We start from the raw sequence: 24383 nt of genomic DNA on the forward strand, positions 1-24383 counted from the left end.
CTAACTTTGCAGGGTATCCATGAAAATTCCCTGAGATGTTGTGAGCAGAGTGCCTGGCATGGAGTCTGGCGCAGTGGCCAGATGGTCCCCGGCAAGTTGGTACTCTGGTAAATGGCAGGTTACTTTGGTAAGCATCAGCCTTCGTTTAGAACTCACACCTCTGCAGCCTTGGCACCCCAAAATAAGCTACGGTGAAAGCAGGTTTCAGTGCACATTCTGTCAAAAATACAGAAGTGGACTAGAGGGCTGGTGTAAGGGCCATCCTGACTGCCCTCAGAATCCTGGAGTACATGGTGTGAAAGGCTGCCCTAAAAGGAGACACCCCAGATGCTAATGGCAGGCTCAGCTGCCAGGACACATACCTGGTCAGGTGGCAAGATGCAACCTGAAGGGGAACTGCAAGGTCCACAGGCGCAGTGCTTGGGAACCTAGTTTCTTGTGTCTTATTTATGCAATGGTGGCAAGATCTACCAACCCACTCCTCCCAGTAACATCCAAAGCAACTGCAATTGCACCAATAAGGAGACTATGCTAATTATCTAAGCTTAAGGTATTGATTCAGATGGGGATAGCTTATAAGTTGATTTATTACAACTAAAGTCTTTATGAGAATTCCTTTGTACACTATTTATACAGAATTGTTTTCAGGTAATTTACTCCACAACAAATATAATGAGGGACAAGAGTATGAATAGCTTATTAAGTGCTTACCCTGTATCAGGAATCTTCTGAAAGTTGCACATGAATTAATTTATTCAAACCTCACCACCACCCATAGGGCTCAATATGCTTGTCCCATTTTACAGATGAGGGAAGGAAGGCTGAGAAGCTAAGTACCTCATGAAGTCATGACTAGTGAGTTAGGAATTAAACTCAGGCAGTCCGGCTCTAAATGTCCTACTATCATGCCAGTTATTTTCATCAATCTAACTTGCGCTACAAATCTAGAAAAGTAGAATGTATCAAAATGTACAAAGAAAAAAAGAAAAAAAATACTAGTTTGGCCTAAATACTTGTGGAATGTCCTATATTTGTATGGTTCCAGTGGACAATTCTCGGTTACTACCTAACTATAGAAAAACACAACTTAAACTTTATTTTATCTCTAATATAAATACCACAGGCCTCATATTAATTGCACTAGTTTAAAAATATGTATATATGGAAACAGTAAAGTATCAATTATGTAAAATGATGTCCTTAATAGTAAAATTAACAATAATAACAATAATAAAATTTTTGTTTATATAACAGTTCATAGCTCTCAGGCTATTTTGATGTACGATTTAGTTTGATAAAATTGGCATTTGTTTAGTAAAGTAGCAAAAGTGAGTCATTAGCAGAGATGAAATAAAAAAGCAGTCTCAGAATATATGTATACATATAGCTGATTCACTTTGTTGTACAGTAGAAACTAATACAACACTGTAACACAACTATACTCCAATAAAAATTAATTAAAAAAAAATAAAACCCCTCACTGAGAAAAGGAAAAAAGCTGTCTCATACCTGCTAGCCAAATTCTCTTCCTACTGTTAATATTATTAGGCTAAACACATTTTTAACCAGAATTAGTTAATTGATTGTGATTAATTGACAACAAAAACCAAAAAAATAATTTTGATTGTTAGAACAATTCATCCCACCAAAAGAAGGATAACTTTAAAATTATCTTTATAATTGCCATTTTAAAACAATGTATATTTAATATAGCCTATAGTACTCACACCATTCTATATAGCAACCCTAAAACATGACTTAGGGAAGAATATAGACAAAGTATTAAGACACAGGTAGACTCAGAGAATGTAGTTTATAAAAGATACTTTTGAATCTGATCAACCATTCCAAATAAGGTTCTAATATCGTCTAAATTTGACAGCAATTACTTGCTTTTATTTTTAAAAAAGCAGGTTGCTATTTGGAATTTGCAGGTGACCTACAACCAAAGAAAAGTTTTTTGGAGCCAGAAATTGACGCATAATACTAACCCAGGAAAAATGACCATCACTTATTATTTCAGAAAAGAGTATCCTCAGGTTTGTTCTTGGTATGGCTTGTATTTGCCTGTTAACTCATCATAGTTTGGAACAAAGCGTGAAATGTACAAAAGAGCAAGTTCATTAAATGCATGCAAATTAAGAGGGAAGGCTACGTGCAGGCCAGTGACAGAGTGGATTTCTTGAAGTAAAAGGGACAACTGTGAAAAACCCACAGCAGAGGGAATCCAGAGCCAAGGGCAGCAGAGCACACAACCCACAGCATGGGAAGCCAGAATGGAAGAAGAGACAGAAATCTCAACATTGGTAATGAACTTGCTTCTGTACAGGCTGGCTCTCCCACCTTAGACTATAGCTGGAATCTGCCAGTCAATGTGCCCTGCCCACATACCAAGAGCTTTCTGTCAGGCCACCTGGTGCAGAGAGCCTAGGGATGTCAGAGAAAAGCACACCAGCTGCTGCTATCAATGCTTCTACCATTAGAGCATTCATTTACAAATGAGTGGACATTCCAGGATCAAGGCACACATGTCAGCTACAGAAAAACAAAACAATACAAAATTAAAAATGAGAACTGCAAAAGATTTATATCACAATTTATATGCTAATTTATATCACAGAGAATTGAGAAGATTTTATATTGTAAAACACACAAACAAAACAAAACAGGCTGTTTCTACAACAAGAATAGAACAGTTAGAGAACAAAGAAGACTTCATGGAAACTAATAATTATTTCTTAAATAAAATTACAATAGGAGGGCTGAAATAAAGGTTGAGATGTTATTTAGAAAGAGCAAAAACAAACAAATGAAACAAACATCAAAGATTTAGAAAAAATAGAGAATTATTTCTAGAGAGCCAGGATGCAACTAACCATTATTAAAGAAAGAGAAGAAAGAAAATGTAGCAAAGAAAATAGTCAAGGACATAATAGCAGAAAATATACCAGAGTTGAAAAAAAATTCTCAAACTGTTTAGAGAGAGAGAGTTTATGCACTGGCCAACAGTGTGCATTGTGTTCTGTAAATGCCATTTAGGTCTAAATGGTTGACAGTGCGGTTAGTCTTCATATTTTTACTGATTCTGTCATTTTTTCCATTAATTATTAAGAGATAGAGGTGTTGCAGTCTCCCACTATAATCATGGATTTTTCTAATTCCCCTTTCAGTTACATTTTCATCTCCTTTGGAGATCTGTTATAGGTGCATAAATATCTAGGATTGTAATATCCTTTTAAGGAATTGACCTCTTTTGTTATTTTGAAATAACCTTGTATACCTGTTGCTAATATTTGTTGTTAAATGCACTGATATTAATATAGCCACTCCAACATATTTTTATTATATCTCTATATGTTCACCATTTTCTTACTTTTAACATATCTGTGTTTTCAAATCTAAAGTGAACATCCTGTAAGCACCATACATTTAGGTCTTGTTGTTTTAATCAATCTGGCAATCTTCTGTTTTCAATTGGAGCATCTAAACCATTTACATTTTATGGGATTTTGGTGTGGTGAGTTTAAGATCACCATTTTCCTAAGCAATATTTTGTTGATCCAATTGCTCTTTGTTCTTTTTCATCATATCTTGTTTAATTATTTTTTATGATTCCATTTTATCTCTATATTGGCTTATTATCAATACCTCTAGGTGGTGCCAGCTCTAGGGTTTACTATATATATCTTTAACTCATGAAGGTTTACCTTCAAATAATATTATGCCACTTCCCATGTAATATGAAAACCTTAAAACAGTGTAGTTTCATTTGACTCCTTCTGATTTGGGGATTAAAGTTGTTAATTTACTTCACATTTTGGAGATCTACAACACACTATAGATTATAATTATCTTGTTCTTATTATTACTGTCATATTTTTTTCTTTAAACAGTCAATTATCTTTAAAGAGATGTTAAATAAGAAGAAATTTAACCACATATTTATCATTTCTGATTTTCTTTCTTCTATCTATTATAATTTTCCAGAGACTAAAGAATTTTCCCTAAGATTTCTTGTAGAGCAGATCTGCTGGCAATGAATGATTTCAGATTTTGTAAGTCTCAAAAAGTTATTTTCTCTTGCCTTTATTTCTGAAAAATATTTTTGCTGGGTATAGAATTTTAGGATAACATTTTTTCCTTTTATTACTTTAAAAATGATGCTCAATTTTCCTGTGGCTTACATTTTTTCTTACGAGACATTTTTATTTTTTAATCTGTGATTATTTTCCCCTCTGTACATAATATATCTTTTTTCTCTAGCTACTTTTATTATTTTTCCCTTTTCCACCAACTTTCAGCAATTGTATTAAGATGTGCCCTGATATGACTTTCTAATAGTTTCTTCTGCTTGGGTGCTTTTGAGCATTTTGAAACTCTGGGTTTATTGTTTTACTCAAATTTGGAAAAATAATTGGCCTTTATTTCTTTAAATATCCCCTCCCCCACTCTTTCTGGTACTCAGTTTGCACTCACAGGCTTTGTTGCCTGCTTTTGTTCCACAGCTCCCTGATCTCTTTCTGGTCTTTTATTTTTATCTTGGTGTCTCATTTTGCATACTTTTAATTCCTGTGTCTTCAGGTTCACTACTTCTTTTGCCTGCAATGCCCCCATGGTGTTCATGTCATCTAATAGATTTTTCATTTCGGATATTGTATTCGTCTATTGTATTTGTCTCTAGAAGTTTGTTTTGGGACTGTTTTACAAGTTCCACTTCTGTCCTTATCTTGCTCATGCTTGTGCAACCTTGTTGGTCATATGAAACATATGCCAATATCTGTTTTAATGTCTGTAGATGCTAAATCTATCATCTGTGTCACATTGGGATCTGTCCCTTTTGATTAATTTCCTCAGATTTATGGGTCATGTTTTTCTGATTTTTTTGCATGCCTAGTAATTTTTATTAGTTTCTGAACATTCTGAATTTTAGCTGGCTTTTGTCATTTAAAAGATATTTTTGAATGTTGTTTTGGAATGCAATTAAGCCACATTTACTTTATTCCTTTCAAGGCTTGCCTTTAAACTGTGCCTTTAGTAGAGAGAAATGTGATCCCATTACCAACTATGATTTTTGAGAACTCTACCCAATGGTCAGTTTACTAGACAGCCTTTCCACACTAGCTATAGGAACTGAAATTCTTCCCAACCCCACGTGAGCTCTGGAAATAGTTCTGTGTCTCTGCGGTGTTTCTTTCCCCACATGTGGTAGTTCCCTGATTTCCATTCCCAGGTCAGTGTTCAGTCAATGACTTGCAGATTTTTGTAGCTATCTCTGAAACTCTATTGTTTCCAGTATTTTGCCCTGCAATTCTAGCCACCTTAGCTTCCCTGAACTCTGTCTTCTCAGTTCAGTGAATTCCCCTGGGTTGTATTTCACCTCCCTCTCTGCTCTGCATTCTAGAAACACCCTTAAGAGGAGCCTGGGGCACTTGCGCCCCTCACCTCATTTGTTTCTCTTCTCTCAAGGATCACTGCCTGTGCAATTTTTCAGTATCTGAAAATCATCATTTCACATACTCTGTTTAGATTTCTTGCTGTTTAAGTCATGAGGCATCACGAGTCCTTCTGTTTCCATTAGGACTAGAAGCAGAAAATGCATTTATTTATGTTGAAGATTTATTTTTATGTGAAAGAAATTAGTCATTCAGTTCTCACCTATGGTATATTTTGTTTTCACCATTTACCATTTTCTTTCAACCTTATTTATGATGTTTTGTTATTGCTGCATTTTTTTCCAACCATGGGAATCTTTATGAGTAAAATTTATCAGTTTTATAATATGCTAATTAAAATCTTTCTATTTTAATGATAAAATTATGCATTCATGTTTCATTATTTTATGTTTGGGTTTCTTTTAACATTTACATACTAATCTATCTATAATTTATGTTGGTGTTAGAATAAAGAGGAATCCAGTATAATGACTAGACAGTTGTCTAAAAATCACTTATGAAGTTATCTTTCTCCGTTTATTTGAATTACTTTTATCATTATACTTAACTGGGTCTGTGTCTGTCTTTTTATTCTGCTATTCTCTTTGGTCTTTAATTGTTTCATTATTCTGTCAGGAAACTCATACTAGTACCACACTAGCTTCATATCATATTTTATTAACTGGTAAGGGAAAAGATCTCCTCTCATTACTCTTCACTTTCAAGATTTTTCTTTTTCTCCCATCCTCATCTTACCTCCTCTTTAAGGCTTGTTTGTTTGGGTGAACTCTAGGATGCATGTTATCCAAGGCACAGAAATGTCTCTTTGGGACTTTGATTGGAATTAGATTGGAGTTTTAGACTAATTTAGGGAGTACTGACTCTGGAAATTGAACTCCTCAATCAAAAGGCAAGCCAATTTTAAAATTCGATACATAGAATAATGCTGCTTTCCCATGAGTTTTCCACCATTTATAGAATGACCAACACTTTTTTTGTATAAATTTATTTATTTATTTATTTATTTATTGGCTGTGTTGGGTCTTTTTTGCTGTGTGCGGGCTTTCTTTTAGTTGCGGTGAGTGGGGGATACTCTTCGTTGTGGTGCACAGGCTTCTCATTGCTGTGGCTTCTCTTGTTGCGGAGCACGGACTCTAGGCACGTGGGCTTCGTAGGTGCAGCACATGGGCTCAATAGTTGTGATGCATGGGCTTTAGAGTGCAGGCTCAATAATTGTGGCACACAGGGCTTAGTTGCTCCGCACCATGTGGGATCTTCCTGGAGCAGGGATCAAACCCGTGTCCCCTGCATTGGCAGGCATTTTCTTAACCACTGCACCACCTAGGAAGCCCATGACCAATACTTTTTGAAGGGAGTGCCAGTGTCTGACCCTTGCTGTTATCAGAGCTCATTCATGATTTTACGTTTTGCCAATAGGATGAGTGAAGAATATTTTCTTCTTATTTAGTTTGCATTTCCTGTGAACACCAGTGAGTCTGAGCATCTGTTTATAGATTTATTTGCATTTGGATGTGGGTTGCCTTTTGTTCCCCATTTCCAGTTGAGCAGATTGAGTTGGTAAATTTGGTTTAGAGCAATTGCTCACAATTCACAGGACTTTTACTTACTGGGTCAGTGAGTATTTTCTTCCACAGGGCTGCCTTTGGTCAGCAGCTGGATTGTTGGCTTGGATCCAATCTTTTTTTTTTTTTTTTTTTTTTTATGGAGACACAGCAGATTTAAAAGTTGCTTGCATGGTCTCTCCCTTGAGCTCCCTCACCATCAGCCTGAGCTAAGGGGTATCCTCTAGTCTGGGTCTGCTCCCTGCTCACATATCGCATCTGTGCTCCCACTGCTGGGGTGGTGGAGGTGCCTTCAGAGGTTCATTAAGCTTCTTCCTGCAATACCAAATCATGCTTGGCATCACGAGGATTTAATCAGCTCCAAACAGTTTCTTCCAAATTGTTCCAAAACGTTATTATTGCAGGTGCCATGCTCTTTGAGGTTGTCAGTATGAGGTTACAGTCATTTCCTAGTGAAACTAGAGGAAGTTGTCTTCCTCAAAATTCATTTAAAGAGACTTGTAAAAATAGATAGCCAGTGGGAAGCTGCTGTATAACAAAGGGAGATCAACTCGATGATGGATGATGTCTTAGAGGGCCGGGTCGGGGAGGGTGGGGAGAAGTTGAGGGAAGGAGGGAATATAGGGATATGTGTATAAATACAGCTGATTGACTTTGGTGTACCTCAAACACTGGTATGAGAGTGTAAAGCAATTATATTCCAATTTAAAAAAAGATAAAAAAAAAGAGAGACTTGGAAATTTATGCTGTTATCCTTCCTAGAAATCTTAAGTCAATCCTTAATCATTGACAACCATGACTGTTTATTATAGCCTATTTTAGGCTAATGGACATTCCAATAGTTTTATTACTTGTCTGTGATTATTTCTTACTGTTAGTCAAAACCCAACCCTAAAACATGGAATAATAGTATATTATCTTTTTGTTAATGGAGAAATGTGTAAATTTATCAGTGGGAAGGAAACAAAATTAACTTAACCATCATAGACTAAGATTCTGTTATTAAATTGCCTATGACATGACTTTTTTTAAAATACTACTTGAACCCACTCTATAATCTTACTAGTTCCTGCATTAATTAGGTCAATTATGTTTTTTTTAAATAAATTTATTTACTTATTTATTGGCTGTGTTGGGTCTTCGTTGCTGCACACGGGCTTTCTCTAGTTGCGCGAGCAGGGGCTACTCTTCATTGTGGTGTGTGGGCTCCTCATTGCTGTGGCTTCTCTTGTTGCAGAACATGGGCTCTAGGTTCATGGGCATCAGTAGTTGTGGCTCACGGGCTCTAAAGCTCAGGCTCAGCAGTTGTGGCACACGGGCTTAATTTCTCCGTGGCATGTGGAATCTTCCTGGAGCAGGGATCGAACCTGTGTCCCCTGAATTGGCAGGCGATTCTTAACCACTGCACCACCTAGGAAGCCCTCAATTATGTTTTTACTTTTGAAAGTTATATCTTAACATGAACAAGGTAGCTAATTGTGGATATTTGTATTTCTCTGAATCTCCTTTAAAACTTCTCCTAAAGAGGTTTTGCAAATGCTTATTCATGATTTTAGTAATTTAATTCTTCAGCAGAAGCATAATTATTCCCTTAAAAAAGTTTACTTTATTTCCTTGCTTCTAGGAGAAACCTGGTTGTTAACCACATGGCTATAAATGTACATCTAAAAGAAAATAAGAGGTAGATTTTTAATAGATGAGCTTATAAACCTTGCAAGAAGTGGTGAAACATTCCGTTGGTGGGATTTATAGACAGGCTGAAAATATGTAAACATGATTTTCTAAAAACATAATTTAAATATTTTAGTTCTAAAAATGCATTTTTCCTACTTTTGGAGGTAAATGAGCCTTCTTCTCATTGCTACTCAAACAATATTTGGATGTTTTAAAGTGATTTTGAACCAATAGCTCTACCCTACACAATGGTTCTCAATCTCTTGAGGCTCTGGAATCACCTGAAGAACTAACTTTTGATGCTTGGGTTCCAGTCCCTAAAATTTTGTTTTAATTGATTTGGCATATGGCCCAAACATTATTTTTTTTAATGCTTTGCAGGTGAAAGCCAAGATTGAGAATGATTACCAAACTTAACAATCATCAGGACCTTATTAAAAATAAAAATACCCCATTCCCACCACTTGGAGGTTCTGATTCAGAGTATCTGAAGAAGGAACAACTAACCCACTTAATTCTGATGGCTGACAGGGTCTGGGAACCACTGGCTAGAAGAGTTCATTTTAGTAATTGTGGTAACACAATTACACAGAACAGAAACTTCTGCCTTGAAATACCCAGCTCTAACTATTCTCCCTAGCTGGCTTTGCTTATTCATGTGTTTGTAATTTAATTTCTAATATTTAGTAGGGAAATCTTACTTTAAGAAAGAATGAGGTTCAATGTAATTTTGAAGGGAGCCAAGGCATTTTCACAAGGAGAAATACAAATAATTCTATGACTAATGTGTAAAAGCTATATCTTATTAAACTTCTGTAATTTTCACTGACAAATATTTGTTAGAAGACAAATTTAATCACAAGTGGAGAAAAATCGTTTTTCAGTGTTCTAAATTGAAATCTGCCAAAAATACTGAAGTTTGATAAAACCTTGGCCCCAATACACTATCATGATGCAGAATGGAGCTGCTGTTGCCCTAACACTGGATGATTATAAATACCTCCCTGAAATACACATAAAGCTCTCAACAAAGGAACCTGCTGCTGGTCTAAATTGGGCACTAAGAAAAAGACTCCAGCTGGTAAGATGTGAGCTCCATCTAGCTTTCTCTTTACCTGCACAGCTATTGATCTCCAAGAGAATGAACTTAAAAGTTTACTTCCAGGAACAATAATAACGTGTTCTACTTTTTAGTGTTCTATTTTCATAAAGAAATAAAAAAATTGTAACTTACATGTTCTAACATAGATGCTAATAAGAAAATCAATTTTACCATTAAAATTCAGATAAAAGATATAGAATTTTCAAACTGGCGGATTCACCTCTTTCATTAGTTCTGGAACATTCTCAAATATTGCTTCAAATATTGCTTCCTTTCAATTAGAGCTGCATTGCTTCTTTTCATTCTATCCTCTATGCCTTCTAACTTGTCTTTAACTATTCATAATTTGTTGTCTCTATGATGAATCTTGGGTAGTTTTCATAGTTCTATTTTTTATTCCACTAAGCTTTCCTTCAGGGATATGTGAGCTGCTATTTAGCATATCCATCTACTATTTAAAATTTATTACCTATTTTTTCTGGATGGAAGTGGCCACAGGACTCATATGTTCTCTCACTGGCCTTTTTAATGGTAGAGGATCATGGGGCTACTGGTGTCCCCATCCCAGCAGGTCCTAGCTGAGTGGAGGGCTGGGTAAAGGGTAAAGGAGGACCTCTGACAGGTCCATGACACTTCTAGCAGCAGACAAGGCCAGTAAGAGGAAATCAAACAAAATAATATGAACAGAAAAAAGTAGAATAAATACTTGATATAGATAAAAGCCAAAAATGAAATGGGAAAGAAAATGAGGGTAGTTTTATTTCAAAACACAAAATTTATTTGCTTGAAATAATCAATACAAAGATGAAATATTTGACAAGCCATTTAAAAATGAACAGAAACACATTTCAGAAACAATAAAGGTCATTATTTCTGGGATAACGGAATTATTGATATAAATTAAAAAGAAATCTCTTTGACTGCAGCATGTGGTATGGCAATTCCCCAACCAGGGATTGAACCTGCACCCCCTGCACTGGAAGTGTGGAGTTTTAACCACTGGATCACCAGGGAAGTCCCTGGGATAACAGAATTATAAAACAAAGAGATTTTTGTATAGTTATAGGAATAAACTTCAAATCTATGCGAAATAGTTGATTTCTAGCAAAATGTGCTGTCCAAATGAACTCGAAGATAGAACAAATGACTTAATAACCATAAGGATGATATGATTTATGTAAATACAAAACAGTCAATTCGGTTAAAGTTCACCGTGTAATGAAGAAGGAAATAAAGGTTGGACAGAGGTGCCTTGTGGGGAGTGAGAACCTGGGGATGGGGGGTGATTAAGTGGAACTTGATCAGCAGGAACTGTGTTGTCTTTAAGAGAAAACTGATGTTGGCAGATCTTGCTTTGGGAGGGCTGGGGCTATCGGTGTCTGTGTCATTGTTCCTTGTATTTTCCGCTACCTCCAAGTCCATGTGGGATTTTTTAATAATGCCATGTGAGTTCTACAGAAATGCGAGAATCATTTGGTCAAATTCAGCATCCTTTCATGGCAAACACTTATCAACTGGGTGATAGAAAGAGACATTTTAAAGAAGCATGTGGACAGCTTTGTCTTAATAGGCAAATATTATAAATATTCCCCCCAAAATAAGAGACAATGTGTCTAATATCACCACTTTGATTTTGGCTTTTATTTATTTCCCAAAAAAGCTCAACACCACTCTTGGTTTGGAAGAATCTTACCACAACTTTCCTTAAGATGATTTTACTGAAACTGGTCAGAACCTACACAGATCAAGAACAGTGACCTTTAAAACCCCTCTTGAGATGCAGGAAATAGCCCTCTGGGATGATTTCCTGGGAATTTATTAATAATTCATATTAGTGTTTTTTTTTTCCTCAAAAGTGTAGCTCCCCCTGTGGGCCCCCTGGCTGTCCAGTACACCCAGAGTTACTGGGTCTAACTTGACTGCACTCTTGGAAATTGGAGCCCTGAAGGGAAAGAATCAATAAGGAGTAGGCTTATTGATGTCATACTGATGTTTTTCTAGGCATTTTTATGTGATTTGCTGTAAAACATCATAGCCTTTTAAGGTGAGTGGGGATTACTGATGTAGGCTACTGTAGGCTTCACAGGTGGGAATGGAGAGCTGGAATGAGAATGAGGATGTTGGCCAGCCACGCCTGGTCCTTGGGACCTCAATATACTCTCTGCTGAGGATTACCTGGAACAGAGGTCTGAGTAAGAGAAGGGAGATGCCTGGTGCTGGTCTCCCCTTGGCCCAGAGCCTCCCTACCTGTGCTCCTCAGGGCTCATTTGGGCCAGTGGTTTTTCTGGGTTCAATGTTACTGCTACTTTTCTGGCTTTATCAAGACAGTGCTGTCCTTTCCCTCCTCCTGCTTATATTTCTTGATATTTATGGACTCCCCTGTCACACAGTTTGTTAACAGAGTGAGTTGATGGTAAAGAAGAATGGTTGTAACAAGTATGAGTTATGAATAATAACTATAATTCAAAGACAAAAATACAACTAAGAACAATGAGAGTTTCCACAATTGCAATTATGATTAAAATAGCTTTCAATTGATGGATTAGTTGTCATTGTTGTGACTACTGTGATTAAGAGTTAGGGAATAACCTTATGTTAACAAAGTGATGAGTGAAGGCAGTCAGTGAATACTTGAGGGGTGCCTATCTAGAGAGCTGCTAAAGGATATGCTTTTCTGAAGGAGGATTTCATAACAACACCTCCACCAAAAAGCAACAGTAGCAGCAGGCAGTGCAACTATGATTAATACAGCTATACAGTGTGTTAAGTCAGGCAGTGTGTGCAGGGTTTTACTTTTAATGCTCACAAAAATGTATAAAAATTTTCTTTTATTGTTCCCATTCTACAGATGAAGCTATTGAGGCACAGAGAGGTAAGATAATTTGTCCAAGATCACACAGACAATAAGTAGCAGATCTTGGATTTGCTACTCCTCGAGTGTCCTGAAACAAGCACTATTTCAACAGATGTGATGATGGGGACTCAGAGCACCTTCGAGAAGACATTCATCAAAGTCTTCACTTGGAAGAGGGGAGTATCTGGTCTGCCAAAGAAACAGATCTCTGATTTCATACAATACGTTACTACCTGTAGTGGGGACTTTGTAAAACCTACAGTCTGGGTGTCAGAGATGCAGAGATTTTAAAGTGAGGTATCATTTGAAAGGGTATTTCTTTGATGTATAGCCAGTGTTATTTCTGCTTTACCATGAACTTTGCAGAGGCCAGCTAATCCTGAACGTGACATCTTCTGGAACTAAATAGTATACATGTGAGGAGGAGCTACGTCTTGTGCAGTTAGCAATGACACTTTGTGATTAGTTAGGATATAAAAGTGAAAATTCTGGGTCTGTTATATGTTAGAATAAAAATGGTTCTTCCTAGCTACAGGTTCAAAAATAGCTCTTCAGGTGCTAGTTAATGCTGAGGAAGAATCCTGTAGAATTCCAAGTTGCAAAGACAAATATAATTGAGAGTATTTTTGAGACAATGTCTGCTTGTCCCTCTGCAATCAAGATGTGTTGAAAAATTCTATGACATGTGTTGGGGTTCCTTACTCACTTTCCCTCCTCTCAGATTCTAACAAGTTGAAAAATATGTGCAAATGTCAGGGATTAAAATATCTCCTTCACTGCTGATGAAGCTCAGTTGGAGAACTCATCCTGGATCCAATAAAAAAAATGAGTTTCTATTTTCCATCTGCATTTGACTTACAGGGCAGAGATGTCCTGCCACGTGAACCAGCCATACTCAGCAATCGCAGAAAGGGCTGATGACCCAGTGACCTCACATCACTGCCCCCCACACCCAGGAGAAGTAAAGATCCATGGAGAGAATGGCAAGTCCTGGCTCACTTCTACTTGTGGGTGAGTATAAAGCCCTATCTTGTGTGATAAGGCAGGAACACAGGGAGATGGAGAAAAAGCTTTCCTCTAGAATATGAAAAGCTTGCTTCAAACAGATTAACCAGTGGTTCAAAGTATTAAACATTATCATTCCACCTATTTATTTTGGTGGCCTCTGATATGTGTGCCCTCTTGCTACTCATCGTGGGTGATACACAGAAGTAGAAAAGATGACCGTGCTTTAGGGAACTTCATCTCTAGAAAAGATGGGAAAGGTCAGTGCACACGTACATTTGGTTCAACACTTAAATAACAATACAGTAAGCCAGATCACAACACACCCAGTTGCTCTCAAAAAGCATACAGATTCCATTGCACCCGAATAGATGGGAAGCTGATGAATTCTGAGTAGAGTGTATATTGCTGACTGAAGTAGTTAGGATATCTTCATGGGGCAAGTGCTTCCACAGAGAAATCCGTTCTCAAAGGGCAGGCAAGGCTGTACTGAGGGGAAATAAGAGTCGTCAAAGAGGAGGGGCGTGAGGGGGTGCGTGTTCGTGTTTGTGTGTATACAAGGCAATGACTGGCCCATGCAAGTGAGAAAGTGAATAATGAGAGAAAGATGAGGCGCACGTTGGAAAATGCAAAACTGATGGGTCTTTATGGATATTTGGTGAGAAAAAGACATTTTAAAACTGTGGGCAATGTCTTAGGGAGATCTGGTAAGCTAGAGCCTCATGCATTGGGAGAGAGAGCCAACCGACGCAAGGACACCAATGGAAAGGGTTGAGGGAAACAGCTCAAGGGATCCAATTCTAAACTAAATAGGAGAAGGAACGGAATTAAAGGGGCAGAGGTAGAAGTGTCACACAGGCGGCTTCTACAAGATTCTATTTCCTTCAGAATCTCATGCAAATCAAATGACTAACACACAGTATTCAGAGACAAAAAAGTGCCTGAGGGACTTACGGAGAAAGGTAACTGTGGGTCAAGTGAGGAACAGCCTTTCTGCCCCAGAGAGGATGTTGCCTTGGAGCCTGCAATTTCATGAGCACATTCATGCTGTCTGTGTGGGTTGGAATTTTGTCTGTGTTCTGATGACTGAATCAGTTTGGGACAAGTTAACCTAACTTGCAGTTCAATTGTCCACATAGTCTTCCAGGAAGGATACGGCATAAAACTGCACTTCACGCATAGTGGGAATTTTGCATGTTTGTGAAACAACAAATGCACACAATGGAAGGGAATGATTTTGACATCAGGGAATTCTGCGGTCAAGTTGTGGCTTTAACACTTCCTAGCTAGGTCACTATACATAGACAAATACAATTTCTGTGAGTTTGTGAAATGGTGAAAATAATACTTCTCTCATTGGGTTGTTTTGTAAAATACATAATGTGACACAAAGTGCCACTTGATAAAGTGTCACTTCATTGTTATTCAGATAACAAAGATTGACTTCTGAATATGTTTTCTGCATATTCCATGTTTTTGCTACTTGTGGTCACCATGGCTTTGAGCATCTCATCTATAAAACCCCAGCATCTCTGGTTATTTCAGTTCATTTTATAATCATATTTTAGTAATTTCTTATAATATCCCAGATATAGTGCTATGTATTCAGTACATGAAGCAGAGGAAAACATGGCTTCTGCTTTCTAGGAGGTTGAAATCCAGTAGTGGAGACAGACATGGAAATAGGAAGTTGAGTTGTGAGGGCCATGCTGTAGAGATGTATGGACCAAATTGTGCAGCAGCCCAGATGTGAGGTGTTTAATCAGAGGTGAGGAGGAGCAGTAGAATGATGGGTGCAGTTTTCCTTAGAGAGAGCGGGCAGATGCTTGAGAGAAGAGGAAGTATGACTATACTTTTTTCAGATAAATAAAAAGGGTGGGGTGGCATATACTGACCACCATCACTTTTATAGTCTATGCTAGATGCCCTTGAAAAATAACCTTCATAATACAAGTAAAAGCAAAAGTTATTAGCATTGAGCACTGGGTCAGGCTCTATTCAGATGCTTTATGCATATTCTTATTTAATTTTCATTTAAAGATAAGGAAAATTATTCCAAGAGGTAAAGTGAGTTATTGCATGTTATAAAAAGGTAAATGATCAAATAAGTATTTTAGTTCATGCTTTATGAGTTTAAGTCTAGAGTTCTTTCCATAGTATTAGATCATATTTATTTTGGTGTTCAAATGAGAAAAGTTCTATAAGAGGACCTGAAAAGCTATAATGTATCTTATTTTTTTGTTTGTGATACATGGATTTATGTTAATGTACTTAAAAAATTTAAAGAATGTATATGCATTTCTGTGTTATGTGAGGGTCAGTCAGGTGCAGCCATGAGAGAAAAAGCTCAGAAAAACACTTATTATTCTCACAGATCCTAGAGATAGGAATTCTGCACGACACGACACAGAGGGCCACATGGGGAAGTACCAGCATCAGTCAGGAAGCAGAAAGGGCAGGATTTAGGGAGAGCCCAGGCCATGGTCTTTATGGAATTTTCATGGGAAAGGCAAGACAAGGAAAGGAGAAAAGTTTAGGGCTGGCTGGTGAGAATAACTTTGGTGGGATCTAAGCTATAGGTGTGGTCCTTATATGCAGGGTACCTGAACCTGGGATAATTAAGGCAGAAGAATATTGCCTCCTGGGATGCACAGGTCAGATGGAGGAAGTCTGACTCTGGATTTGTTGGTTTGCACATCAAAGGCACGCTCCAGGCTGGACTCTTTGCTCTAAGTATTCACTAGCCCAGGGAGAGGCAGTCTCTCCTCAGCCAAAAGGATTTTCTTAAGATACTAATACATATATCACAATATACAGAAAATAAAAATATAAACAAAAATATAAACATACTCCAAAACTCCCTCATTGTAAGTGTACACTCAAAGGTTTCGTTGCTTTGAGTTGTATTATTGTCATCACAATCCAGTTTTAGCCATTTCCACCACCCTAAAAATTTCCCCACGCCCCTTTCACTTAATCTCTGCTCCCATCCCCAGTCCTGAGCAAACACTAACCTGTTTCTGTGTCTACATATTTACCTTTTACAAATATTTCATATAAATGGAACTAGGCAAAATGGACACTTTTGCATAGTGATTTTTTTCACTGAGGTTTGCTGAGCTTCCTGTGTGTGTAGATTAAGGCATTCACCAAAACTGTGAAGTGGTCAGTCCTTATTTCTTCAAATACTTTTCCTTTCTTTTTCTCTCTCCTCTCCCTCTGGGACTCCTACTACACTTAAGTTTGTATACCTGATGTCTCCTATTGGTCACTGAAACATTATTCATTTTCTTCAATCTTTTTTTCTCTATGATCTTTATATTGAATCATTTCTACTAATCTTACTCTGAGTTTACTCATTATTTCTTCTACCACCTGACATATTCTGTTGAGCTTTCCTAGTAAATTTTTCATTTCAGGTTATTTTAATTTTCAACTTCAGAATTTTCATTTGGTTCTTTCTTGTAATTTGTATATCTTTATGAGCATCTCTCTTTATTAATTCAAGTTGGCATACTTTAATTCTTTAAAGTTAACTTCCTTAAGTTCTGTGCATATAGTTATAATAGCTATTTTGAAGTCTTTGATTACTAAATCCAACAATTGTGTCCCTTCAGAGATACATTCTGTGACTGCCCCCAACCCCATTACCTTGGTTAAAGATCTCAATTCCTTTCCTGTCTTGTAATTCTTTTTTGTTGAAAAGCAGATGTTTTAGATAACATTTTGTAGCAAATCTGGATTCTGATATATTTTTCCCTAAAGGTTGTTGTTTATGTTGTTTGTATATTTGTTTAGTAACTTGGCAAGATCAAAATAATCTACATTTCTTGTGGAGTGCAGCCACTATGAGTATGGATATACTTATTGAAGTATAGTTGATTTACACTGTTGTGTTAGTTTCAGGTGTACAGCACAGCAGTTCAGTTTTATATATATATATGTATATATTATTTTTTTCTGTATCAGATTCTTTTCCTTTATAGGTTATAACAAAATATTGAGTATAGTTCCCTGTGCTTTACAGTAGGCCCTCGTTGGTTATCTATTTTACCAGGGTGAGTCAAAAATCATCCTCACTGTATCTGTAGTATTTATTTTAATTAACTTTTAGAAAAGACAAATACATCATTTTTCAGCATAATCTCCTTGCTTTCCAATACACTTTGTCCATCTGTCAACAAGCTTTCATATTCCCTCATTAAAAAATGTTTTAGGTTGAGCTGCGAGCCATGAATGCACCACTGTCTTCACTTCTTCATCAGAAGTGAATCTTTATCCTCATAGAGCTGCTTTCAGGGGACCAAACAGGTGAAAGTTCAATGGAGCAAGTTCAGGACTATAGGGAGGATGCTTTAACACCTCAAAAGAAAGTTTTTGCAGAGCATCAATAGTGTGGGCAGAAGTTTACAGACATGTATTGTGATGCAAGATCACAATGCCCTTGGATAGCAGTCCTCTGCATTTAATCCAAAGTTTAGGCTTCAGCTCCTGAATAACCATCTCACTGTAACAAGCACAGTTGATTGTTGAAACTTTTTCCTGATAATGTCCCAATATTGGCCCTTGAGAATCCCAGAAAACTGTAAGCATCAATTTTCCAGCTGATGGTTGACTTCTGAACTTTTTCTTCGTCAGTGATTGAGGATGTTTCCATTCCATACTCAGCCGTTTACTCTCAGTCTCCTAGTGATGATTCCATGTCTTGTCACCAGTAATGATTCTCAAGAAACTTTCACCTTCCTTAGAGTATTGGTCCAAATTTTGTTTGCAGATATCCAAACACTTCTGTTTATGCTCATCCGTGAGAGTTGTTTCAGTATGCATCTCACACAAACTTTTCAAAACATGTCTATCATGGATGACTTCATTTTGAGGTGTTAAAGCATCCTCCCTAAAGTCCTGATCTTGCTCCATCAGACTTTCACCTGTTTGGTCCCCTGAAAGCTAAAGATTCACTTCTGATGAAGAGGTGAAGACAGCAGTGCATTTGTGACTCACAGCTCAGCCTAAAATATTTTTTTTAATGAGGGAATATGAAAGCTTGTTTACAGATGGACAAAGTGTATTGAAAAGCAAGGAGATTATGCTGAAAAGTGATGTATTTGTTTTTTCTAAAAGTTAATTAAAATAAATTCTACAGCCAGAGTGTGGATAATTTTTGACTTACCCTCATATATATAGCGGTGTGTATATGTTAATCCCATTCTCTTAATTTATCCTGCCCCCCCGTCCCTTTGGTAACTATAAGTTTATTTTCTATGTCTGTGGATATATTTCTGTTTTGTAAAAAGTTCATTTGTATCATTTTTTCCAGAATCCACATCTATGTGTTATCTTATGATATTTGTCTTTCTCTTTTTGACTTACTTCACTTCATATGATAATCTCTAGGTCCATCCATGTTGCTGCAAATGGCATTTTTTCATTCTTTTTTATGGCTGAGTAATATTCCATTGTATATATATGTACCACATCTTCTTTATCTAATCATCTGTTGATGGGTATTTAAGTTGTTTCCATGTCTCAGCTATTGTAAGTAGTGCTGCAATGAACATTGCGGTGCATGTATATTTTCAAAATATGGTTTTCTTTGGATATATGCCCAGGAGTAGGGTTGCAGGTAACTATTTTTTAGTTTTTTAAGGAACCTCCATACTGTTCTTCATAGTGGCTATACCGATTACATTCCCACCAACAGTGTAGGCCATTTTCAAGTCTGTTAGGGTTTTCTTTTCCTTAAGAATTGCTATGCACCTGTGTGTAGCCCCAGGGTCAGCTAGAAGTGTGTGAATACCTTGAGCCCTCTGGTTTTCAATTCATAAACATGAAGCCTGAATCAGGAATATATGTTTCCCAATGGTGACTCAGGATCATAGAGACAATAGTTGGTTCTTCTTCACTCATCCACCTCTGAAAAGTTACTTTCACTCCAAGGACATTGCCTATGGACATTACCCACTGCTCCAAACCAAGGGATCTTCCTCTGCCATGATCCTGCCCTAGCAGCACCTCTATGGTCTAAATTTTAGGGATTCAATCATCACCTGGTCAAAATGTTGCTAATTACCACCATTCTTACTCAAAACCAAGCACTTTATCAGTTTCCAAAGCACCAAAATGGTGGTTTCTGAAGGTTGTGGTTTTGTTTTGTTTTGTTTTGTTTTCATTTGTTTTTTGGGGAGAGAGTTTGCTGATCATTTCACTGGATTATAGCCACTCTTCACTACTTTTCCAATTGGTCTGTAAGTCTAAAATTATCTTACAGTAAAGTTTAATTAATTATGACCTTCTTTCATGCTCTTTTCGGTGATGAAATCCTGAAACTGAGAGCAAGCTGTTTTAATAACTCTGTGTAAAATTATGCTCTGCAGCGGTGAATCATGTTACATACATTAATATGGTAATAATAATACTCATGTTTTATTCTAGTAAAGTTCTTATTTTGGAGGGTATAAGAGAAGGGTAGGTATGAAAAAGGCTGCCACATTCTGAAGATAAATGTCTAATTTCAGGGACAGAGAATTCAACAATATGAGATGAGAAAATTCTAAAGTATATAAAAAATTAGTGAAACTGCACAGAATCCCTTCCTGTCTCCTAGGAGATGAAACCGTATCTAGCCTGTAATAAGATGGAAATGAGGAGAGCTGCTGAATAATGAAGGAACACTAAAACGAGGCAGATTCTGATGATGCAAAAGAGGCCCACGGAGGTAGTGGAGAAATAAGGTGTGGCTCTGAGCACAGGGGTTTGGCAGAATGTATCTGACAACCCTATGCAGCTTTTTAAGTATCAAGATTCAAGTATCTAACTGCCTGTGTTTAAATCCCAGCCTTGCCTTTTAGTGGCTATGTGATTATGATACCATTACTTGAACTCTCAGCCTACGTGTTTCCATCTTGAAAATGGGGATAAAATAGTACATTATCATAGGGAATGATTTAATACATGTAATTCCCTAGAGTCTGGAACACAATAAATGTTCAGTAATGTTGGCCACGATTATTGTGTGCCCAGTCCTGTTCTACATGGTACCCCAAAGAGCCTAGATCCTCAATCAGAGCTTGCATGCAAATCATCAAGAGAGCCTACAGAACACCTATGATATAACCTAAGGTAGTGGTGTATGATGTGTCTTAGTTTCCCAAAGCTTCTGTAACAAAGTACAACAAGCTTGGTGGCTTAAAATAATTCTGGAGGCTAGAAGTCTAAAATCTAGGTGTTGGCAGGGCCATGCTCCCTCTGAAACCTCTAACGGAATAATTCCTTGCATCTTCCTAGCTTCTGCTAGTTTGCTGGAAATCTTTGGTTCTCCTTGGCTTGACACTCCATGACTCCAATCTCTACTTTATTCTCCAGTACATCTCTGTCTTCCCATGGTCATCTTGTTATAAGAATTCTAGTTATATTGGATTTGGGGACCACTCTACTCCAGTACAACCACATCTTACCTAATTACATATGCAACAATCTTATTTTCAAATAAAATCACTTGCTGAAGAACTGGGGATTTAAGACTTCAACATATCTTTCTTTCTTTCTTTTTGGTAGGGAGTAACACAATTCAGTTCAAAATATGCTGTTGAAGGGACTAACAACCTTTAACAACAGATGCAGAACGAAAATCTCTTATCTGAATAGAACAGAGCCTCCAGAGAATTCAGCTGCCGTAAGCACCCCATCAAGGGAGTCTCTAGACAGGAAGGTGACTGACCTTTAACACTGTGACATTCCAAGACAATTGCAGAAGTGAGCTCCAGCAGAACCTTCCATACTTCCCACAGAGCCCCTAAACCCTCTTCCAACATCTTTAATCACTTGTGTGCTTCCACACTTGTGTGAAAAAGCTTTGTTGTTTCTCCTGTTAATCTGTCTGTTCTTAGATGCATATATCAATTATGTTTTGCTGCACAACAAAGCAACCCATAGCTCACCTGGCTTAAAGCAATACTCTGTTATTATTGCATAGATGGTTCTGAACAGCAGGGCAGAGCCTCTACTTTCCACTTGACTCCCTGGGATTAGTTGTGGGTCTGGTAAATTGGGAAGATGGATAGTTCTGCTGAAATTGGCTGTGCTTTCTCATGTGTTTGCAGGTCAGCTGTCTCTTTTCTCATATTTCAGTATGCTATCCCAGGCTTGTTCTAATGGGTTCTAAGAAAGGGACCCTAAGTGTGTAAGGCCTACTGAATTATATGCTCAGAACTGGCATTCCATCACTTACTTCACATTTTATGGGCCAAAACAAGCCCAAAGCCTGTCCAGATTTAAGGATGTGGGAAACAGACTCCACTTCCTGATGGCAAAATTACAAATTCTCATTGCAAAGGACAGGCATACAGGAAAGGAATTGGAGCTGTCTTTGTAATCATTTTATACCAATATTTATAGCCTGAAGTGTGCATCAGGGGTTAGGAAGTGTTTCCTTAAAGGTCCACATAGTAAATATTTTACACCACATACATTTTCTATTGTTGTTGCTTCTACTTCTTTGCTTCGTTCGTCAAATATTTTAATAACAGATTTTTTTTTATCAGATGTCTTTTGTAAATATTGTCTCCAAGTTGGTAGATTATCTTCTCATTCTATTGACACTGTCTTTCACAGAGCAGAAGTTTTAATTTTCCTGAAGTCCAGTTTATCAGTTATTTCTTTCATGGATCATGTGTTTGATGTTTACCTAAAAAGTTGTCACCATATCCAAGGTCATCTAGGTTTTCTTTGAGGTATCTCCCAGGAATTTTGTAGTTTTACATTTTACATTTAGCTTTATGATCCACTTTGAATTAATTTTTGTGAAGGGTATGAGATTTGTGTCTAGATTAATTTTTTTTTGCTTGTAGATATCCAATTGAAAAGATTGAACATTTATTGAAAAGATTGCCTTTGCTCCATTGCATTATTTTTACCCCATTGACAAAGATCAGTTACTCTATTTATGTGTATTTATGCACTTTCTTTTATGTTCCATTGATTTTTTTTTTTTTAGTCTTTAGACAATGCCATATTGTTTTAACTACTGTAGCTTTATAGTAAGACTTGAAGTCAAGTCTTGATGTCAATAACATTCTGTTTTGATGACTATATGGCAGTCTTCCAACTTTGTTCTCGTTAAATCTTATGTTGGCTATTCTGGATCTTTTGCATCTCCATATAAATTTCAGAATCAATTTGTTGACATCCATCTTTATCAGATACATAATCTGCAAATATTTTCTCCCATTCACTAGTTGCTTTCTTATTTTGCTGATGGTTTCCTTTGCTGTGCAAAAGCTTTTTAGTTTGATGTCATGCCATTTGTTTCCTTTTGCTTTTGTTGCAAAATACTTTTGGTGTCAAATACAAGGAATCATTGCCAAGATATCAAGGAGTTTACCACCTGTTTTCTTCTAGGAGTTTTATGATTATAGGTTAGATCTTACATTCAAGTCTTTAATCCATTTTGAGTTGACTTTTATGCATGGTGTAAGATAGTGGTCCAATTTCATTCTTTTCGATGTGGCTGTCCAGTTTTTACAACACCATTTATTGAAGAGATTGTTCTTTCCCCATTGTATATTCTTGATTTCTTTGTCATAAATTAATTCACCATATATGCATGACTTTACCTCTGGGCTCTCTGTTCTGTTCCATTGGTCTTTGTGTCTGTTTTTATGACAATAGCATTCTGTTTTGATTACTATAGCTTTGTGTAATAGTTTGAAATTAAGGAGCATGATACCCCCATCTTAGTTTTTTCTTGTTTAGTGTTGATTTGGTATTTTAGATTCTTTTGTAGTACCATACAAATTTTAGGATTAGTTATTCTTTTTCTGTGAAAAACATCATTGGAATTTTGATAGGGTTTGCATAAATTTGTAGATTGCTTTGGGTAGTATGGGCATTTTAGTAATATTAGTTCTTCCAATGAATGAGCACAGAACATTTTTCCATTTATTTGTGTTTCTTCAATTTCTTTTATCAATGTCATATTTTTTCATTGTACACATTTCTCCTTTTTAATTAAATTTATTCATAGGCATTTTATTCTTTTTGATGGGATTATAAATTAGATTGTTAAAAATTTATCTTTCTGACCATTCTGACTGTTTATTATAGTGTATAAAAATGCAACAGGATCCCTCTCCACAGATGCATTGGGAATGCACGGAAGGACACAGTCATTCCCACAGAGAACCAGCTGAACACCAGCAGACGGCCTCGGACACCGGAAAGGGCTGCGGAGAACCTGACATAGCCGACTGAATATTCGTCTAATCCAATACTTGGACATTAGTCTGAGGCTTGGACAGTCTTCTATAAACACCTCTATCACCAGGACAAGCAACCCCAAAAGCTTGGACAACCATGAGGAAACAAAGAAACCCCATGCAGGCAAAGGAGCAGGAAAAAAACCCACAAGACCAAATAAATGAGGAGGAAATAGGAAAAATGCCTGAAAAAGAATTTAGAGTAATGATAGTAAAAATGATACAAAATCTCGATAACAAATTAGAGAAAGTACAAGAAACAGTTCATAAGAACTCAGAAAAACAAACAGCAATGGATAACAAAATAACTGAAATTAAAAATACTCTAGATGCTCTAACCAGTAGAATGACGGAGGCAGAAGAACGAATAAGTGAGTTGGAAGATAGAATGGAAGAAATAAATGCCACAGAGCAGGAAAAAGATAAAAAAATAAAAAGACTAGAAGACAGCCTCAGAGACCTCAGTGATAACCTTAAACG

The sequence above is a fragment of the Hippopotamus amphibius genome, chromosome 2 (assembly GCF_030028045.1).
Source record: "Hippopotamus amphibius kiboko isolate mHipAmp2 chromosome 2, mHipAmp2.hap2, whole genome shotgun sequence".
Classification (NCBI taxonomy): Eukaryota; Metazoa; Chordata; class Mammalia; order Artiodactyla; family Hippopotamidae; genus Hippopotamus; species Hippopotamus amphibius.